We start from the raw sequence: 18,741 nt of genomic DNA on the forward strand, positions 1-18,741 counted from the left end.
GCTCTTATGGAGGCCAGAGAGCCTAATACAATTAATGTTGTTGGAATAACACTGGAAACACCCTAGCAGAGCAATGCATTAGCTTATTTAATAGGAGGGTACATTATTGAACCCTACTGTCTTATGCCTGACCGGCCAATGGACAGGTTTACTTCTAATCTTTCCACATTTTTATTCTACTCCCACAGGGTAACAAGGATAGAGCTCAGGTTTCCTATGAAAATGTTTATTCCTTCCCCTTGAGATGCAACATGAAGTAAAGGCCCATCCTAAGAGGCCAGTGGGAATTCTCAAGTCAGTAAGCATTTGTCCCTAAAATATTGACCTTCCTTCTAAGGATTATATAATATTCCAATTACCATAGGCACTGTCTATGATAGTCAGCTGTGAAGCCTGGATCACTGATGTGGGGTCTGGTCTCCATAACTGAGTAGAGTAGATAAGTGATGAACTTCAGAGTCTCTTTCACTTTCTGAGGTGAGCAGTGCCCTATTTTAGAAACTCATGTGTATCAATGATTGCTATAATAATTGATCTCATTTAAAAATCTGAACAAAATGAGTTACACAATCACTTCTGTGAAACTGAGGTCTAGCATAGATACCCACCCTAAGCAAAATATTTGCAGGGTGGAGATCAGTGATTTCATTCATGTGGTATCAGGCTAAGCTGCTTGCATGCATTAGAGGAACTGAACTGTACAGTGTCTATTCATATCTAATTGTCAGGTGAAATTGCAACCCTTTGAGTCTTTAGCTGGCAGCATAAATACACTTGTAGTAAACAGACCCTGGGGAACTAGCACATGAGCACTGAAGATTCTAGAAATGGTTGTACCTACACTTGAGCCATTCACACAGTTGTCTGAGCTACTGGAGTCCTCTCTTGAGTGCTATTTATAGGTGGTCAAAATACAGATTATGGATTTTTACTTTTCCCTAGTAAGTGAAACAAATATATGACAATTAAAAAGTAGGTACTATATGTGAGACCTTCACAATATATTTTAATTTGCTTGCCAACCAGTCACTAGGATTGAATTATTGTTTCTTTGTTTTTTGTTTTTCTCATCAACCAAAAGAGCAACACACAAGTACTGGCTTCAACTATATACTGCATTAAACATTTTCAGATGTTAAATGATTAAATTTCCAGTTCTTGTGTTTGTTTGTTTGTTTTACATGGATTTCCTTATACACTTTTATATACCCCCAATGGATTTCTAATGTGTTTAAAGAAAGATCCTAGTTATAATGAATGAAGTTCTGGTGGGTACACTGAGGAAACTTTGAGACAAATGTCTTAGAACAAATATTTCTAAATTAATATGTTCCAAGGAATGAGCATTTATAGTTCTTGTCATATTTTTTTTAACATCTTTATTGGGGTATAATTGCTTTACAATGGTGTGTTAGTTTCTGCTTTATAACAAAGTGAATCAGTCATACATAAACATATGTTCCCATATGTCTTCCCTCTTACGTCTCCCTCCCTCCCACCCTCCCTATCCCACCCCTCCCGGTGGTCACAAAGCACCGAGCCAATATCCCTGTGCCATGCAGCTGCATTCTTGTCATATTGATTGCCACTGAATATCTTTGATGTATTCCTTATAACAACTTGTTACTAAATATTACATTAAGAAAGTTTTCTTTCTCAGCTCCCTAATTTTCCTTGTGCTTTGCAGATTGGAAGTGATGTTAGAGAGAAGGGATATTTTGCTGCTTGTAATTCTCACTGCCACACCAAAGAAGTGCTGTTTTTGTCACTTGCACTAGCTCCATTCTCTGGGAAAAATCAAAACAATGCCTTCCATATGTAATATCCAATTTTAATAAATGTATGTTCTAGAATATTTTACTACGCAATTTAGAATTTTATTGCTTTTGTGAGGTGTCTGTTAATCCAAAGAGTGTGAGGCATTAATAATCTGGTGAGTCATATGAGGCACTTTTCCACCCCCAATTTTTGCACTATCTGTCTTTTGAATAATTTCAGAAACATCTCAGTAGAATGATAATATGTATTACACTATGCATATACATAGTGAACGCTCCTGTTTTGTATATAGTTGACAAATGGACTCATCCTACTTCTCATCTAGATGCACATTTATCTTTCCCACAGGTTGACATGTTCCAAAAACTGGGTTTCATAAGGATGAGTTTATCCCTTCCCCGTGAGATGAGACATGAAGGAAAGTGTTGGGAATAATTCTACTTCCCATCATCAAAGGCCTGTGTGAATTCTCACAAAGGTAAGCATTTTGTCCTGAGGATACTGATATTCTTTTAGGGACTTGCAATGTTCCAATGACACTGAGAGTCTATCTGCATTAGTCAGACATGGAACTGGATCGCTGACTGGGTTTGCTGGTCTCCATGACTTAGCAGCATGGACTGTGTATCCAGTGGTGATGGGATCCTTATTGTTCCATGTCTGTCACCTATCTCAGGCTCACAATTGCTTTATAAACATGCTGGGGCCAATGATGGCTTCAATAATTGATATGTTGGAAAATCTGGACAAAATAAGTGACAGAATCACTTCTCTGAAACTGAGTTCAAGATATATAAAAGGACATATAACAAAATTAGTGTTACTCTGAAGTAGATTGTGATAATTTAAGGTGCATTTGTAAACCCTAGGGTCAGTACTAAGCAAATAACTCAAAAACATTAAAAGAACTACCAAAGAATTAAAATAGTACAATAAGAAGTATCTATTTAATACAAACAAGGCAGCTAAGAATGAACAGAGAAACCAAAATGATATGACATCTAGAAAACAGATAGGAAAATGGCAGGCATAAATCCAACCACATGACCATTATATTAAATTTAAAAGACAGAAACTGGGAGATTTAATTTAAAAAATTAAACAGGGCTTCCCTGGTGGTGCAGTGGTTGAGAGTCCGCCTGCCGATGCAGGGGACACGGGTTCGTGCCCTGGTCCAGGAAGATCCCACATGCTGCGGAGCGGCAGGGCCCATGAGCCATGGCCGCTGAGCCTGCACATCCGGAGGCTGTGCTCCGCAACGGGGAGGCCACAACAGTGAGAGGCCCACGTACCGCAAAAAAAAAAAAAAAAAAAAAAAACGAAAGAAAATTAAACAGGTATACATTGTTTATAAAAGAGATACTTCAGAACAAAAAACACAAACTGTATGAAGGTAAAGGATTAGTAATTATATCATGCAGAGAATACCCAGAAGAGAGCAAGAGTGGCTATACTGACATCAGAGAAAATAGCCTTTATGGTAAACTATTACTAGAAATTAAGAAGGATATTATATGATAGAAGGTTTAATTACATAATCATCAAGTAATAGTGTCTCAGATTACATAAAGCAAAACCCAACATAATCAAAAGGATAAATAGGCAATTAAGCAGTAACATCTGGGCTCTTCAGTACCCTCTTCTTAATAATTGATAGACCAATATAGAGAATCAGTGTGGTTATAGCATACTTGAGCAATCTTATCAACCAACTTGACCTGACATATATAGAACACTCTACCTAACAATAGCAGAGCACAAATTATTTTCAAACACATCTGGAACATTTTCTGACATAGGTCATATGCTAAGTTATAAAACTGAACTCAGTGAATTTTAAAAGATTGAAATTGTGTAGAGTATGTTCTGTGACCACAGAAGAAATTAAATTAGAAATCAAACAAGTCAATCTGGCTTATTACTAAATATTTGGAAATTAACATCTTTTACAAGAACCCATGGTCAAAGACAAAATTATAAAAGAAAACATTTAGAACTGAGTCAGATACAACTAAAGACATGCGTAGGGGGAAATTTATAGTTTTAAATGATTATATCAGAAAAGAGGAAAAATATCAAACAAATAATCTAAGCTTTAACCCTAAGAAGCAAGAAAAAGACTAAACTAGAGAATTAAACCCAAATCAAGTAAAAGGGAGTAAATAATAAATTTCTGAGCAAAGATCAATGACATAAAAGTAAAACCCAGAATAGCTATAGGGAAAACCCATTTAACTGAAAGCTAGGTTGGTTGGAGGAATGCTACTATTTGTCTCATTGTGTTTTCTTGAGAGGAGGTGGCTGTGGAGGAAAGCAATGTTCTAGTTGCACTTTAAACTCAGTAACATGCCATTGATATTAGGTTTGCATTACTATCAGTATCAGTGCTGATCTCTGTGAAGTTTCCAGAAGATTCATTGACAATATACTATCATTCAAATTTACCTGTTGCTAGTCAGTGGTTTTTTTAATTTGTTTTTGTTTATTTGTTCGTTTTGTTTTGCTTGTCAATAGTTTAATCTCTTTTGGGAGGACCCTTGTTATAACATCAGATACATACATTAATAATATGGTGAGTTCTCCATGGTTTCCATTCCTGTAGATTCTAGGATTTTTGACACTTCTGTGCTTAGCTCAAAGCATAAAGGCATTGGACATTTAGAGTGCTTGAATAGTTCCTTCCTTTTTAGGAATGAAGATGATGTTGGGCCAAAATGAGGTATATGATTGAGAGAAGGTCCCTGAAACCTCAGCAGTGTGTCCTGTTGAGTGACCATTTGAAGAGAATGGGAAACTGCCTCAAACAGTTCATGACAGAATGGAACACTCTATGCGCTCCTTACCTGTTTAGTTATTTTTCTCAAATTAACAAGTATTCACAGTGTATTCTCAACATAGTCGATGTCATCCTCCTGAGGTGAAAAATTGGTTCTTGGGAATCAAAAGAAATCTTAAATATTACAGTGGTTCATTGTCCTCCAAACAACCATAGTACATAAGCAGATATACAGCATATCTGTGGTACTAAAATTTGGGGGCAGTGTTGAAAACTAGGAGAAAATGTCTAAGAAGGATATCCAGGCAGGTGATGGGAAAAAAAGGTTGTGAAACACTGTTGAACATGTTTCTGCCATCCAACTATATAAAAAACAGGTGTGATGTAAGCCAGAGCACTTGCTACCATTTGCCAAGATTTCCTTAGTAGTAGCAGGTTTTACAGAGACAGTGATTTAAGAAGGTTGTGTTTCTTTTTCCATTAGAGGCACTTAATATCCTTCTCTTCCTCAATACATTATCTTAACTTAGGTCTTAAATATTTTCTGAAGAAGTGTGTCTGTGTAGGTTTCTTTGAAGGCAATGGCTGCTTATCTTCTATTGGAACTTTCAGAAAACTCAAAGTCCACATCTATATATTTTCCAGCAGGAATATTTAGGACTAAATTTGCTGTGTCTGAGACCAATGGCTATTGCAATAGCCATTGTGCAATAACATATGCACAATGATATGCTTTTTCTCACCCCTAAGATTTCCAGACCTTTGTTTAGCAGAAACCAAAGTTCTGTTGGACACAAGTTATCTAGAGTTATTACATGTATGTCACTATATGGTAAGAGATATAGTTATTATAAAAATAACATCTTTAAAAAGTTGTTGAAATTTTAGGTAAGATTATTTTGGAAAACTATGTTGGAAAGTAGAATTATAAGCTATCACATTATGATAAATATTTCTAAATTTGTTTATTGACTTGTCAGGAAGCAAGAAAATGAAATAAGACAGTGGCCTTGTATCAATATGTTTATATTCAGAAGACCAATGCATGTTTTAACAAGTGTATGTTTTTTGCTTAACTTTAATATAGAAGTTAAAATTTTACTCCTTTACATAAATCTAGTATTTCAATATATTTTAATGGTTAACATGATAATAGAAGAAAACCTGTAAATACATTTGATAAAATGTGTGATATAGTGTTCCGCAGATGACTTCAGAAAGAGTATTCAGACATCACTTTAAGATAGATACAGTTTTTCATTTGTTCATCGGGTGATCAGCAAAGTTGAGATCAGTAAATCACATGTAAGCCATTGTTCTCTGCATTTTTGAAGATAATCTGAACATAGTAATCAAATGTGTTCTTCATTTTGTCACATCTATAGTTATATTGAGATTGCTTAAAAATCATATATTAAAATATTGTATTTATGTATATGTTTTAGATGAAGAATAGTTAGTACACTTCTGATTATTGCACAGAACTGTACCTTTTCACTAGATTATTGTTCTGGGGCAAATTTTAGACTATTTTTTTAAAAAGAGTAATTTAGCTTAATCCAATGTTTCTAGGTATTTGGATATTATTGACAGGCATATTTTTTCTAAAGATGGTTTTATGATAATTGATAAACTAGAAACAATTTTCTTTTGCCATTGGAATTGTTGGGAGCGTCTGTTGGACTTCAGCAGGTTGTAATAGAGAAACCATGTTTTCATTGATCTGTACATAATAGTAAAAAAAATTGTTTTCTAACATTTAGTCTTAATGGAATGGGAATATTTTCCCTTGCTAACATAATTATTGGTCAGATACTCTCTGTGTCTATTGGACCTCAGGGGGGAAAGAGAGCAGTGCATGTCTGAAGGTCGTGCACATAACACACAAAGGACTTAGCGACATCCACCCTGCCCAGTCTGTGTGTAGCACAGGATACCCACATTTTATGAATGTTTTATTGTTAAATTAGATTACATGCATGTGTGTTTGTGTACAGTTTATATGTACACATAGGTGCATTTATATCTGCATATACTCTTTCTTAAACTGTTATTTTTCCTCTTTTTTTTTTTTCCTGTCAGGTGATAGAGCCTAGAAGGAAAGGGAAACTGTCTATGCTTTTGCCTTAACCTTTGAATGTCAGTTCTAGAGAAGGAGGTGACAACTTACTTCTCAGCCAGTGCTCTCCCTTCCCACCTGTGGTCCTTTGGACACCCTCGCAGGTATGACTATACAGGCAGGGAACTGCATGTTTATTAGAAAAAGGCCTCAGGTGGATAGGCATTGATAGATCTTGCTCTTCTTAAGTTTGATGACATTTGGTTGTAGCTAAATAGCATTAAAAACCAATCCAAGATCCAGATGAGCGTGAGAATAGTAATTGGAAGTTACAGCTTTGGGTCATAACAGGTCTTCCTAAATGGGGGTCTTTCCTCAACTATTCTATCCTAAAACTAAATTTACCTCTATAGGACCATTTACTAAGTTACTTCTCAGCTCTTTATTTGTATGACTGATTCATCAAATGGGGTTTTAATTTCTTATGGCCTGATGTTTTTAGATTCATTTTTGTGACACAAGCGCCTAATGGGCTGTCAGACATAGAGTAGGATTTCAATAAAATTTTATTGAGAATAGATATATAAATAGATGATATAGAGTGATTTTATAAATAACCTGGCCAACTAAGCAGAAAAAAATAAATGATAAAAAAGAAACAATTTTCAGCAGGATCCAGGCAATCCAGTCAGCTTTGGAAATGTACAAGAGAGAAAGGTTCTGATACAAGGTGTTGATATTGAGATGTATAGAATTATGAGCAGCTAGCTAGGTATAATTTCAGAGCTGCGTAATGGAGTAGAAAGCAGCTTCCAAATTAAATCAATCTGGGAGAGTACCGAACGGTGACTTCCCAGCTTCCAGCTGAATTGCCTTTTTCACTGGAAGTGGTGTTTCTTTTCTTTTCTTCCCCCCCCCCCCAGAAGATGACTTCTTGGGAACTCTTTTGGGAATGAATGATACCAGTAAATCCCTGAAGCAAGATTCTTCAGACAGAGCCTATTCACCTACCTGTTGTCCCAGGGCTACCCTCTGAAGGTAAGGTTTTTGTCAGAATAATCCTCGCTTTCTAGTAGCAACCACATCTGGGTAGAAAGTTAGACATTAATTTTCTGAAGATTGATGACTTGTGGTTACATTCTAATTGAAAGGCCAGATTGTATAATGAGTTAAGAGATATAACTTCTGACCTGTGTGAGGTGATACCTCACTGTGGTTTTGATTTGCATTTCTCTAATGAGTAGTGATGTTGAGCATCTTTTCATGCATTTGTTGGCCATCTGTATGTCTTCTTTGGAGAAATGTCTATTTAGATTTTCTGCCCATTTTTGGACTGGGTTGTTTGTTTTTGTGATATTGAGCTGCATGAGCTGCTTGTATATTTTGGAGATTAATCCTTTGTCAGTTGCTTCATTTGCAAATATTTTGTCCCATTCTGAGGGTTGTCTTTTCGTCTTGTTTATGGTTTCCTTTGCTATGCAAAAGCTTTTAAGTTTCATTGGGTCCCATTTTTTATTTTTGTTTTTATTTCCCTTACTCTAGGAGGTGGTTCAAAAAGGATCTTGCTGTGATTTATGTCATAGAGTGTTCTGGCTATGTTTTCCTTAAGCATTTTATAGTGTCTGGCCTTACATTTAGGTCTTTCATCCATTTTGAGGTATCACCTCACACCGGTCAGAATGGCCATCATCAAAAAAATCTACAAACAATAAATGCTGGAGAGGGTGTGGAGAAAAGGGAACCCTCCTTCACTGTTGGTGGGAATGTAAATTGATACAGCCACTATGGAGAACAGTGTGAAGGTTCCTTAAAAAACTAAAAATAGAACCACCAGAAGACCCAGCAATCCCACTACTGGGTATATACCCTGAGAAAACCATAATTCAAAAAGAGACATGTACCACAATGTTCACTGCAGCACTATTTACAATAGCCAGGACATGGAAGCAACCTAAGTGTCCAGCGACAGATGAATGGGTAAAGAAAATGTGGCACATATATACAATGGAATATTACTCAGCCATAAAAGGAAACGAAACTGAGTTATTTGTAATGAGGTGGATGGACCTAGAATCTGTCATACAGAGTAAAGTAAGTCAGAAAGAGAAAAAGAAACACCATATGCTAATGCATATATATTGAGTTTTAAAAAGCAGTACTGATGGACCTAGTGGCAGGGCAGGAATAAAGATGCAGATGTAGAGAACAGACTTGAGGGCACGGAATGGGGGGGAAGGGGAAGCTGGGATGAAGTGAGAGAGTAGCATTGATGTATATACACTACCAAATGTAAAATGGATGGCTAATGGGAAGCTACTGCATAGCACAGGGAGATCATCTTGGTACTTTGTGATGACCTAGAGAGATGGGATAGGGAGGGTGGGAGGGAGGCTCAAGAGGGAGGGGATAGGGGGATATATGTATACATATAGCTGATTCACTTTGTTGTACAGCAGAAACTAACACAACATTGTAAAACATTTATACTACAATAAAGGTGTGGGGGGAAAAAAAGAGATACAACTTTTCTTGTATATCTTCATAGTTTTCTACATCTCAGTTAGTACATTTACTGTTAATATGAAAGATTTCCTTAACTTTTCTTACCCAACAAACTAAACTCCTTGGCTGGATCCATTGTGTTATCAGAGAATTATTATATGCATGAGATATAATAGATTCTCAATAATTATTAGACTGGAAGGTAGACAAGTAGTTTTGCCTGAAATAATTGAGTCAATGAATGAGTGACCTAGAACTTTAAAGAGCCAAATTCAGAGGGGAAGAGACAGATAAATATCTGAGATAGTTGGAGATCTCCATCATTTTTTGGCCAAGGAAAGGAGAAAAATGTATCACCAGTGTTTTGCATCCTTTAGGAAGTCTTAAAGTCACTTTTCTGGCCATAGCAGCCACCCAGTTGCTGAAAATGTGGTTTTCTCTGTGTATTCTGGGTAGATTTTTTCCAGAACATGTAGAGGAAGAGTGTACAAGGATTTCATAGCCCCCCTGACAGGCTCCTTAGAAAATGTGTGCCTCACCTTTGCCAATTTTCCCCACTGTGTCCTTGCAGGTGATGACCACAGAGACGAGGTGGATTTGTTACTGTGGGTACCATTACTTCTACCATCAGCTTCTTCAAAACAATGATACAGTCTTCTTTGTGCATGGAAACTCTTCTATTTCCTGTGTTGCAGTGGATTCCTCCTGCAGATAAGAAATGCTTAACTGAGAAATGCTCATGTTGGGATATCATCGATGAGACTTTAATTTGGGCATGGTGACTGTTTCCCTTGCTTCCACTTGACTCAATCCCAGGAGCCTCAGTAGAGGAAATATTATTGCACAAGAAACTCAGAATGATGGAATTGCTCAGTGCTCCCATAAATATACATTTATAATTTTCATTTGCCATGTGGTAAATTTAAAAATTAAGTTCTATTAAAATTTTTTCAAAAATTCAAAGCATATCTAAATATCTAATATATAAATTAAGTGCCCTCCTCTCTCCCAATTCTATCTCCTAGAGTTATCCTCTATTAAATAAGTTGTGTGCATTCTTTAAGTGGATAGATGCACACACACACAAACACACACACACAAGATATTTTGGGGGGTTCTGAAAGTGGAGCTATATTGTACACATTATTCTTCAAATTGCATTTCATTTAACAGTTTTTTCAATACCTTTTTCTGTTTCAGTAATACATATCTGTGTCATTTGTTGAATGACTGCATGATTGTTTTGTACATGAAATATAATTAAATGTTTTAAGCATTTCTCATTCATAGATATTTATGTTAGCACCAAATTTCTGTGCAATGAACCTCCCTATATATCAATAATTTGCATTTGTCTATTATATCATAATAAATTACTCAGCAGTGAAAATACTGGGATTAAGTATATGCACATTTCAAATTTTGAAAATGATCACAAGATTTCCTTTAAAATGTGGTAACAACTTTATCCTCAAATGGCAATGAATGAGATTGCCAGCTTTCCCACAACCTCACAGATAATGAATTTTATGACTATTTAAAATCTTTGCCAGTGTGATAGCCCAAACTATTGTCTTAAATTGTATTTCTTTCATTTTTGAGTGTGATCATTTTTTCATATGTTTATTAGCCATCTGTATTTTTAAATTTTCTTTTTATATCCAATTTTGGGGGTGGGTGGAGGTTTTAATCTCTTGCTAATTTCAGAGAGCTCATTTATTATTGGGGGAATAAGCTTTCGATTGTCAAGCATTACAGATATTTTTTACACACTTTTAAACTTCATTTTTGTTATAAGAATGTGTATGACTGTTATGTGTCCAAGTATAACCATGTTCGCTTCTATGGCTTCTGAGTTTCATGTCATTTTAGAAAGATATTTACACTGATCCCATAAAACTCTCCACCTATGTTAACTTCTAATTATTTTGTGTTTTTTAATTCAAATTCTTAAATCATGAGAAAGTTTTTTTATTTCAAATCTTAAAGTTGCCAAGTTATTTGCCATTACTTGCGATTATTTGCCAATAATTGCCCATTTATCTGTAATGCCATCTTGCATATATGCTGTATTCTCATCTGTGACTGGCTCCATTTTTGTTCTGTGGGTCTGTGTGTCTCTTCTTCTGCCTCCTGTCTCATGTGTCTTCTCATTGGAAGAAATTACAGTTTAGACTGCAATTTCATCAACTTCAATAAATTAATTTAGTGGAGAATTGGTTTTTAACAATAGTCTTCCTATCCAAGAACAAGGTATGTCTTTCTTTTTATTCAATAATTTTAATTACTGTTAATATTTTCACTTTGTGGTGGGGGTATCTTCTTTCAGTTTATTTTCTTACTTGCTAATTTTTCTATATCTGGAAGTTTTGTTTTGTTTTGGGGGTAAGTGATCTCCTTACTCTTTCTCTTGGCTTTTCAGAATTTTTTTTCAAATTATGTACTAAATCCTTTGAAAATACTGATAGTTGTGATTCTCCTCTTCCAAATGATCTGGATTTTAGTTATGTTGATAAAATTCACTGACTGATACTTTCAGAGCACTTAAACAATTGTGGAAATATTACCCACCATTGATTTAATTAGGTTTTAATGGATACTTCTTGGGTTTGACCAGCATGTTTTTGCTGGTCTATTAAGCAAAAAGACTCTCAGAAACCTACTGCAGCAAGGGAAAACACCACTTTGACAAGGTTTAGTAGTGTTTCAAAAGCAGTAAATTAGGGCTTTGAGGGATGGGTTGATGTGGTTTAAGGCAGGATTTTCAAGGCAGGGAACTGGTTAAGAGTGGGCAAAATTTGTCCTGCGATAGTTTGAAGTCGATGAAAGAGTAAGATGAGGACCTTGATGTGAGTTTAGATAATCAAATTTTTGTCTGATGAATGAGCTACTTCCCTATATGAATAATAAGTTATCAATGATGGAAGAACTATTTGCTTAGATGAACAGACTGAATTTATTTGTTGGTTTACAGTTCTACCTTGTTTATAGAACCCTGCTAGGGGTGGTATCAGGTCTTAGTTCCAATAGGTAAGTTATTTTGATGTAAGTAGTCTCAGTCATCAAAGTAAGATGCTAATTTTAAATTTGAGATTCTTGTGTATTGTGTTAGGAAAAGTCTCTTACCTTTGATATATTTCTAAAGAATTTTAATCAAAACCAAGTGGTAGATATAATCAAATGCTTTTTGCATAAACAATTATATTATTCTTTAAACTTTTATCGTTGTGAAATAATTCATTTTTAATATTGAAATTTCCTTATATTCCTTTTATTGTTTATTCAGCAAACTCATTTTGGTTAAAAAGAAGTTTTGCTTTTTAAATTTACTACTGAATTATGAGTATCTTAATTTGATTTGGAATTTTTGCAGGTGTACTACTTAGATGAAACTGATCTGTAATTTTCTTTTTTGTTCTGTTTTTGTCATGTTTGTATATTAGATTTTCTGGTTGTGTTAAAATAATTTTAAGGATTTTCTTTTTACTCTGTGCTCTAGAATGGGTTGAAAAGGTTTGGCATTAACATCAGCAGTTAAGCGAACACATCATTTAAATCACCTGAATTCTCCTTTGTTTTTGGTGGTTTGGAGTAGAACTGAGGCTAACTATCTAGAAAGTGTTCTCACTTTTTTCTACGGTTATTGCTTATTTTTTGTTTTATTATCTTATATTTAACTTGTTTTCTACTAGAAAATCACAGTCCAAGTAGATTTGCAAACACGGTATGTAGGATGAAGTAATACAAAGTGTTCTTTCATCACTCTGTTAATTTCTCTTGTCTCAATTAATATCCATTTTCATTCCAGTCTTGGTTGTTTCTGCTATGTCTTTTTTAATGAAATGAGTTTGACTCATGGATTTTTATCATCACTAGTTCTCCATTCCCCTGTTCCCCAATCAGCTCTTTGGTATAATTTATCAGTGTTGTTTTTTTTAATGTTCTAATTTATTTATATATTTTTTCTGTATTCCTCTGTGGTTTTTTCCTAATAAATTCTTAAACATGTGTAATCCACTGATTTTCACTTGTTCTTGGCAATGAAAGATTTTCTCTGTTCTGAATTTTATAAAACTTCACACAGAGTATAAGGAGAAAAGAACAGTGACTTTACAAATACCAGTAACCCAGGTTCTACCACATTTTGCCATATTCACTTCATGTTATTTTTAAAGTATTTTTAAATAAGTTAGAGAAATCATAACACTGCTTTCCCCCAGAAGCATTTTTTAAATTTTATTTTTAAAATCATAATATATGTTACAAAATTCAAAATTGAAAAAGTGATTTTCAGTGAAAGGTAATATATCTTTTCAATTCTGTCTTCCATAACCACTCAATTTCCCTTTCCTGGAGACAACTATGTTACAGTTTCTTGCGTTTCCTTTTGGACATACATATACACATACACACACACATCCCAAAATGTGTGTGAGTGTATGCATAGATATACACACATACTTTTATAGTGTTCTGTACTTCCTTTTATGTTATATATCTATGTAATGTGTAAATATTTTTAATATTTCTAGCAGATCAGCTCATATCAGTAATGAGCTTCCTTATTTTTTAAAAAAATATACTTTTACTGGTTCTGATGAACCCAGGGGCAGGACAGGAATAAAGATGCAGATGTAGAGAACCGACTTGAGGACACGGGGAGGAGCAAGGGTAAGCTGGGATGAAATGAGAATGGCATGGACATATATACACTACCAAATGTAAAATAGATGTCTAGTGGGAATCAGCTGCATGGCACAGGGAGATCAGCTCAGTGCTTTGTGACCACCTAAAGGGGTGGGATAGGGAGGGTGGGAGGAAGATGCAAGAGGGAGGGGATATATGTATACATATAGCTGATTCACTTAGTTATACAGCAGAAACTAACACAACATTGTAAAGCAATTATATTCCAATAAAGATGCGTTAAAAAATATAATTTTACACAGGTAAAATTTTCATAGTTAAATGCATAGATCTTAATAGTGTAATTCAATGAGTTTTCTTAAAAGTATATACCCATGTAACTACTACCTTATTCAGGAGGTAGAGTATTTTTTATTACTTGAGAACCTCCCCTACTGCATCCTTCCAGCTAAGCCTAATTCTCATAGGAGACAATGTTCTGATTTCTATCATCATAGATTAGTTTTGTCTGTTCTCACAATTAATTAAATGAAATCACACAGTATATGTCTGACTTCTTCCACTCATCATAATGATGTTGAGATTTATCCATGTTATTCCCTGTATCAGTAAGTTTAAATTTTTTTCTGTTTAGTTATAGAGTAACATTCCATTGAACAGGCATATTGCAATCTGTTTATTCATTCTCCTGTTGATGGACATCTGGGTTGTTTCCAGTTTTTAGCTATTTTGAATATGTTAGCAAATCTTTTATGCAATTACCTAAAAATGGAATTTGCTTGATTATAAGATATGTTTTGCTTAATTTTATAAGGAACTGTCAAAGAGTCTTCTAAAGAGGTGGAAATTTTTCACACTCTCCATATATATCAGTGACATATGATATTTTCAATTACTGTCCATCATCACCAACACTTGAAGTTGTCATTCTTTTAAATCTTATTCACTTGAGTGAGTGTGAGATGTTATCTTATTGTGACTTCAGTTTACAGTTTGGTCACTTAAGATAAAAAAATTTTCATAAGTTTAGCTGCCAGTTTTAAATCTTAGGAAAAGTTTCTGTTTAGTTTTTCCCAAAATTTTATTTATTATTTTGAAGTAATTTTAGACTTGCAGGAAATTTTCAAAAATAGTACAGAGTTCTTATATATTATTTACCCTGATTTCCTAATGTTAGCATCTTATATAACCATTATTATAACGTTAATACATGTAACAATCTTTGAAATACGTAAATACTATTAACTAGTCTGAAGACCATAATTTTAATTTTTCCAGTTGTCCACTAATGTTCTTTTTTCTAGTTCAGAATCTAATTCAAGATTCCATATTGCATTTCTTTGTCATGTTTCCTTTTTCTCTATGCCAACCCCCTAATCTGGGGGAGTACCTCAGTCCTTCTTTGTATTTCATAACCTTGACACATTTGAGAAGAACTAGGCTGTAATTTTGTACGAAAGTCCTCAGTCTGGCTTGTCTGATACTTTAATGATGAGATTGGGGTTATGCAATTTTGGTAAAGATAACACAGCGATGATAGTATGTGCTTTTAGTGGATCATATCAGGAGTGCATGAAGTCAATGTGTCTTATTTCAGCAAATGTTAAATATGGTCACTTTTGGTTAAGGTGGTGTATGCCAGGCTTCTCCACTACAAAGTTACTACTTTTCTCTTTTCAATTAACAAATATTTTGTGAGGAGATACTTTGAGACTATGCAAATATTGTCTTTCTTATCATACATTTACTCACTAATTTTAGTACCCATTGATCATTCTTGCCTACATAAATTAATACTGTGATGTTTACCTAATGATAGTTTTCTATTTCCATGATACTTTCTACACTTATTCATCAGAATTTAACTATAGGGAAGAACTCTTCCCTGCCCCCCTCCTCTATTTTTTATGTATTCGGTCGTTGTCCTACATCAATATGGATTTATGATATTTACTTTAGTCTATGGGTTTTCATATATTGTTATAATTATTTATTTTTACTTCTAAAATTTTTTTTAAGATTTGACCATTGGGAGCTCCTTTAAAGTTGGCCCCTGTGTTCTTTTACCATGCCCACATAATTTTTTGAGCACTTACTTATTTTCTGGTTCCACAGATGTTCTAGGTTTATCTTATGTTTTCCTTCCCCAAACCTGGAATCAACCATTACTTCAAGGAGCTCTGGTTCTTTGTATTGGAAAATAATATTTAGAAACCAAGATCTGAGTGTTATGTGTGCTCATTGCTACTGGGAAATCATTTCTTCTAGGCCCTACTAATGCACAGAGTTGGGAAATATTTTTAGGTTTATTCATACACACATGCACCCACCTAAAAAACTTCTATCTCTCTCCATCTGTGTGTTTGTATCTCCATACTAATGTTTCTGATTATGACTTATTTTCTTCTTCCCTCTTTCCCTATTTGTAACTCCTTTCTCTAACAGCAAGAAACCTACCTTTCATTATCCACAATAGTTTCTTATTTCCTTAATCCAATATGTAGTAGTTTCAGAATCGCTAAAACATACCCCTTTAAAAATGAAAGCACTAACTAAAGTACAGTGTTCAAATACAGGGCTTTTGTTTCTTTACCCTTACAGTATCCAGTCAACACGTTAAATAGATAGGTTAGTTTTTCCCCCGAACCCCCTACATATGTTAATCTTAGAGTCAGGTATTTCTCTTATTGTTTATATTCCAATTTGAGTTACTCCTCCTCATGGTTGACTCTATTTATTTTTGCAGTATGAAGCATTACTGTGGTTCTAAGAATTAGAACTCTGAGGATTGTTGTTCTTCCCCCATTACTGGTCCCATTCCTCCCACCTTTCCAGGTAACTAGTCTCCTTAGTTTCTGGTTTATCTTTTCTTTTCCCCTTGTTCACAACTGGGTAACTACATGTATATTTTTTCATATCCCCATCCTTCTTACATGAATGGCAGCATATTGTAGATGGTCTTTTACAGTTTGCCTTTTCCACTTCATTATCATGGAAATCATTTCATCAGTATGGAGATTCAAAGAGGTCTTCCTCAGTGTTTTGGTTGATACTTAACTCTGTACATACTGCAATATGTTCCACCACTCTGCTCTATGGGAATTGTTTACAGTAGTTTTAAATTGCAGAAACTTTTAAATTGGGTTGTTTCACTCTTCATTTGTAAGTGTTCTTTATATTATGGGGATACACATTTCTTGACCAATATTTGTATTGCAAATGTTTCTCCCATTAAGTAGCTTACATTTTCCTTCTTTCTTTCTCTTTATTTTCCTTTAAATGACCATGTGGTCTAAGTTTTTAAATAGCCCAAATTTTCTAATTGTTCATCCCTTACTGCTGTTATTCTCACTCTATTTTCCTTTTTCTTTCGCTCTTTTTTTTTAACTGAGATGAAATTGACATAACACAAAATTAAACCTTTTAAAGTGTAGTATTTAATGGCATTTAATACACTCACAATATTTTATAACCACCAGCTTTATCTAATTCCAAAACATCTTCAGTACCCCAGAAGAAAACCCTTACCCATCAAGCAGTCAGTAGCACTCCCCTTTCCTTACATTTTCATTTTTAAGTTGTGTTTTTATAGGCAGACATTTTTAATTTTGATGAAGGTTCAGTTTGATTCTTTACTTTTTAGTGTTTATTGAGAACTCACTGCTATATTCTGTTTTCTTCTAGAAGCTTTATTTTTTCACATCTTTATTGAAGTATATTTGCTTTACAATGTTGTGTTAGTTTCTACTGTACAACAAAGTGAATCAGCTGTATGTATACATGTATCTCCATATCCCCTCCCTCTTGAGCCTCCCTCCCAAACTCCCTATCCCACGCCTCTAGGTCGTCACAAAGCAGGGAGTCGATCTTCCTGAGTTATGCAGCAACTTCCCACTAGCTATCCATTTTACATTTGGTAGTGTATGTATGTGAATGCTACTCTCTCACTTCATCCCGGCTTCCCCTCCCATCCCTGTGTCCTCAAGTCTGTTCTTTACGCCTGCATCTTTATTCCTGCCTTGCCACTAGGTTCATCAGAACCGGTTTTTTAGATTCCATATATATGCTTTAGCATACAGTATTTGTTTTTCTTTTTCTGACTTACTTCACTCTGTATGACAGATTCTAGGTCCATCCACCTCACTGTAAATAACTCAATTTTGTTTCTTTTTATGGCTGAGTAATATTCCATTGTATATAAGTGCCACATATTCTTTATCCATTCAAAGTTCAGTGGACATTTAGGTTGCTTCTATGTCCTGACTATTTAGAAACTTTATACTGATTACTCCTGCACATAAATATAGCATCTATCTCAAATCAGTTTTATGTGTGGTGTGATATCAAGGCCAAGGGTTTGTTTTTGTTTTTTTCATGTGTTCCTCCAGTTGTCCCAGAACAATTTGCTAAAAAAACTTTTCTTTTTCTTTTGAATTACCTGATGCCTTTGTTGAAAATAAGTTGACTATATATGTATGGATCTCTTTTGAACTTTATTTTTCCCTTTTTATGTCATTCATTTTCATAGAAGCTTCATAGTAAATCTTTAAATAAGGTAGTGTGAATCCAAACCTTTGTTCTTTTATTTCAAGGTTTTTGTAGAGGAGGGAGCTGGTTTATGGTATTTTCACTTAAATTTTAGAATTAACTTGTCAACTTCCTAAACACAAAAACCTGCTGAGATATTGATTTTAATTACCTTGAACTTATAGATCAATTTAGGGAGAATTGACATCTTTACAAGATCGAGTGTTCTGATCCATGAAAGTGGTCTATTTTCCTTGTATTAGGTCATCTTTAATTTCTCACAGTAATCTTTTATAATTTTCAGTATAGAAGCATACTTTGTAGTTTTCAGTACAGAAACATACTTTGTTAAATTTATCTATTTTATTTATTTTTGTGCCAATATTGTAAATAAATATTTAAAATTTTTACAGACTTTGTTGCTATTATATAAAAATAAAACTGAGTTAGT

General features: G+C 34.5%; 1 long non-coding RNA gene across 1 annotated transcript; it reads left to right on the forward strand.

Annotated features, from left to right (window-relative positions):
* The first annotated feature begins 2,145 nt into the window (after positions 1-2,145).
* LOC309819034 lies at positions 2,146-10,221 on the forward strand. The gene is made up of 4 exons (XR_014296399.1): positions 2,146-2,257; positions 6,638-6,778; positions 7,538-7,652; positions 9,688-10,221. It is a non-coding gene; the product is annotated as an uncharacterized lncRNA (long non-coding RNA).
* The last annotated feature ends 8,520 nt before the right edge of the window (positions 10,222-18,741 follow it).

The sequence above is a fragment of the Grampus griseus genome, assembly GCF_964374135.1.
Source record: "Grampus griseus genome assembly, chromosome: 2".
NCBI classification, from domain to species: domain Eukaryota; kingdom Metazoa; phylum Chordata; class Mammalia; order Artiodactyla; family Delphinidae; genus Grampus; species Grampus griseus.